Consider the following 4,322-nt stretch of genomic DNA (forward strand, 5'->3'; position numbering starts at 1 on the left):
TGAAAACCCTTTCTGGAGTGCATGGAATGGAGTACTACCCTACCTTCGCCCCCTATTGGGACCCTTGATTGGACTATTAATGCTTTTATCAATAGGACCCTGTCTTTTCAATAGGCTGATGACTTTCATTAAACAACAATTGGATGCCCTTAAGATGCAACCCATACAGGTCCATTACCATAGGCTTGAGGTGGCCAACAGAGAAAGTTGTGCTGAACTTGAAAGAGTACACTGCGATGATGCCCAATCCGGGTAAAGAGATTTTCTCACTTTGGTGCGATGGACTGGATAGCCAGAGGCGGGCAACTAGAGGCTCACATGCGGTACCGACCGCCACCTAAAACAGGAACTGGGCCTTCTGCTGCCCTGCTTTCCTATGATGGGAAAGGTCTGGTTTGGCCCCATGTGAAAGCATCTTGACCCAAGGTAGGCAGAGTCCCCTCAAGGAGTAACGGCCTTTGGAGTTAAAGTAAAAAGGGGGACCTGTGGGAAGCCATTAACTGGTATCCATTTTATAATAGTGTCAGCCATTTTCTTAAGTTTCTATTCCTCTGCTGAGTTGTTTCTGCTCCTTCCCGCCTTGCCCATTCCCCATGAGTCACATGCTATGCCCCAGGGGTGGGACTTTCCCCCGTTGCCTAGATACTGCTGCCGTCAAGAGCCAAGACTTCCTAACTCCTACACTCCCTATATATACCCAACACTTCCTCAGAATAAAGGAGACTTGATCAGGAAAAAAAAAAAAGAAGAAGAAGAAGAGGAGGAGGAGGAGGAAGAGGAAGAGGGAGAAGGAGAAAGAAGAAGAATGAAAAGAAGGAGGAGAGGGAGAATGAGAACAAGAAGAAGAAAAAGAAGACAAAGATAAAGTGGGCCAACAAAGGCATTTCTCTCTGGCACCAGCAGGTTTCTGGACATTGGTATCTCCCTTCCAGGTGCCACCCCTTTCTGCAAAAAAAAGTCAGGCTCTGGAGTCAAACCCACCTGAGTTCAGACCCCAGGCTGAAGAACTTCACAGAGGGGTGAGTCACTTCATTTCTCAAACTGGTTTCTTCTTAAATGAAAGGCAGAGAAGAGTCTCATTCAATCAACCATTATTCTGCACATGAGGGACAGAGGATAGGTAGTACTGACAGACTGTGCCTGTCTATTAAGAGTATGTGAAGCCGGGCATGGTGGCGCATGCCTGTAATCCCAGCACTTGGGAAACTGAGGCAGGAGGATCATTGTGAGTTGGAGACCACCCTGGGCTACAAAGTGAGCTCCAGGGGCCAGTGAGATAGCTAAGCCATCTAAAGTGCCTGCTTAGGCAAACTTAGGCAAGCACAAGGATGGCAGTTCCATCCTTGGCACCACATGCCATGCCAGCCCTGCCCCCAAGGTGAGCTGAGCCAGCCACAAAAAAAAGTGAGCTCAAGGCCAGCCTGCACTGCATAGCAAGACCCTACCTCAAAAAAAAAAAAAAAAACCTGCATAGCCTAAGTGCTGTAAAAATACATACATACATACATACATACATACATAACGTACATACACATAACAAGGCTGTTTATGGTAAGTTCTTTGAATGTGCAGGAAATTGCAGAGGGTGCAGCTTAACTATTATCGCCTACCTTGTAGGACCAAGCTGGGCTCTGTAAGTCCCTAGCAAAGGGCTTGGCTCACAGGGTTTCTTCCCTTCCCTGTCCCCAGTACTGAGCTAGGAACCCATCTTCCTCCACACTGAGAGGATTTGCGCTCTGTACCTGGACAAGTCGGAGGCCCCCAAAACCTCTGTGCCAGGGATGCAGCTAGGCCTAAGCAAAGGCCCATCCATGATAGAGCGAGCAGCAGGGCCTGGCAGCTCCCCACTGGGGACTGGCCAGACCCATCTGGTTTGAGTCCCCAGCACCTCGTGTTCCCTGCCTCAACTCACAACCCAAGCTGCCAGGCCTGCGCCTTATTTGGGCCTTGTCTCTCCCTTTCTCAGATGGCACTTTGGGGCCTGAAAAGGTAGGCCTCAGGGCAGAGGAAAATGTTGCCATGGCTGGCTGCGAAGCTCCAACTGTTGGGTCCCTGCCATTGGCTTAACCAACTTATCCGTGTGTGTGTGTGTGTGTGTGTGTGTGTGTGTATGTGTGTGTATTTTAGGGAAGGGTAACCTATCCCTTTGGCTGTGCTGAAAATCAGATTCCCAAAGTCAGACCAGGGAGGACAAATGCTGCTCCTCTTGGGGGTGCGGTAGGAGTGGGCTCCAGGAATAAGCAGCCAGCCTCCCTCTAGATCTCATTTAAAGCCAGAGCTAGATCCACTTCAGTTTCTGCTCACCAAGTGGGGCAGGGAAAGCAAGCAGGGCAACAATCCAAGCCTCATTTCTTGAGCACCTACCCTACTGGCAGGCCCTGTGTGTGCCCAGGGGGTCCTCTGCCCACATCCCACAGCCCTCACACCGGCCTGAGGGGAGTAATAGACAGGGGCCTCATATCGCAGCTTTCAGAGGGAAGAATTGTTAGGCACAGAGATACATGGGCCAGTGAGAAGCAGGGCTAGTATGGAATGGATCTATCAGCTATAGATATAGCCCATGTAGCTGGCTGAACTTACTAGGAAGCCCCCAGCTGCCTGCACAGTGCCCAGCCCAGTCCCTCTGGGGCAGCCCAGACCTAGCCACTCACTGCTGGATCTCCTCCTTGTATGTCACCTCCTGCCTTTATGCTGCCCCCTACCCCCGGCCCACCCATAAAACCAAAAAGTTTCCAAAGTAAAGTATCGATTATACATCTCAAGTGATTTTAAGGTTAAAAGATTTTTTTAAATGCAACCTAGGACACTACACCAGATCCTAAGTGCAGAAACATGAAAAACTTGGAAATGTGGCAAACACGCAGGAAATCCATTTCTAGTGGTCAGTCACCTGAGAAGGCGTCACATTCTCATCTTTTGATTTCTTTTATACTGCGTCTTGCTCTGTTGCTCTGGCTGCCAACTTGGGAACTGAAGTCATCCTTGTGCCTCAGCCTCCCAAGCGGCTGTGGTAGCAGGCTTGTGCTATATCACCTTTTAAATCACTTGTACTTCTGAACTTGTCAAACATACATAGATAAACATACATAGATACATGTCCACTCTGTGTGTTGTTTGCTACCCTAGTCTCTTTTTTATGTCATTTCCTCCAAATGTAGCAAAACTCTCACTAGTAGACAAGACCCTAGTACAATAATCATCAGAGAGAGAGACAGAGAGAGAGAGACAGAGAGACAGAAACAGACAGACAGAGACAGAGACAGACAGACAGAGAAAGTCAGAAACAGACAGAAAAAAATAGAGTAAGAGAAGGAGGGTGGGAGGGAGGGAGGAATAGAGAAAATCTGAATGAATTAGGGCATCAGATTTATGAAGATGAGCACTGAAAAAAATCCATGTGACCAGGCAACACCAGGCAGAAGTGAACCTTCCTGGCATGATGGTGTGTAATTAATTTTCTACAATTGCACATTATGAACTGTACATATTGATGTACATTCCCTTCTGATGAGGATCTTGGCCCAGAGGCCTGGGGGTGTCTAGAGTCCACAGCCTCAACCTGTCTGCCCATGATGGATATGAACACAGAATCCGGTCTCTTGTCCCATCCAAACCTTCCTTAAAGCCCCTTTCAACCATCATTCCCCGTAGGAGCCCTAGTCATTCAGGTGGGCACTGGTTTTTCTTTTCTGCCTAGTCTTCCTCCCACTGGTCTAGGAGCTCCTCGTGGCCAAGAACTGGCTGCCTGGCCCTGCCCCCTTGAGTACATTCTAACTATCCCTGCCCTTGTACACCCCAGGCCCCCAGAATTTCTTTATAGGTTCACAGGACTCACCAGAGAGTCCTGGCAAGGCCAAAGCTGCAAGTACCCCTGCAGAGAGGGGACCTCCAGCCTACCAGGGCTTCCTGGACCCTCCTGACTTCAATCCCCTGTTGGGACACCCCATATCTGGATCTCCCAGTATGGTGACCCTGTATGGCCTTTGCAGGTTGAGATGAGGTTGGGGGCACTGGAGTAAGCATCACACCTTACCTGCTACCATCCACCAGGCATCTTCTGTGTGCCAGATATGTCCGTTGCAGGCCGTGTTCAGTAGGTGGTACTGTTCTCATCTGTTCCTAAGTGAAGGACACTAAGCATCAGAGAGAGAAGCCTTTAATCACACAGTTGGGATGTGGGAGATAGAGTCAGATACACATGCTTAGAACCACCAGGCATCGGGCCCTCCCCAAGCTTGGAGCCAGCTGAAATCCAGCCCTCAGAGCACCAGGAATCTCAAAACCCTTCTGCAGGATGTGAGCTTTGAGCAATGAAGCCCATA

The sequence above is a fragment of the Octodon degus genome, unplaced genomic scaffold, assembly GCF_000260255.1.
Source record: "Octodon degus isolate 3935 unplaced genomic scaffold, OctDeg1.0 scaffold00021, whole genome shotgun sequence".
Classification (NCBI taxonomy): domain Eukaryota; kingdom Metazoa; phylum Chordata; class Mammalia; order Rodentia; family Octodontidae; genus Octodon; species Octodon degus.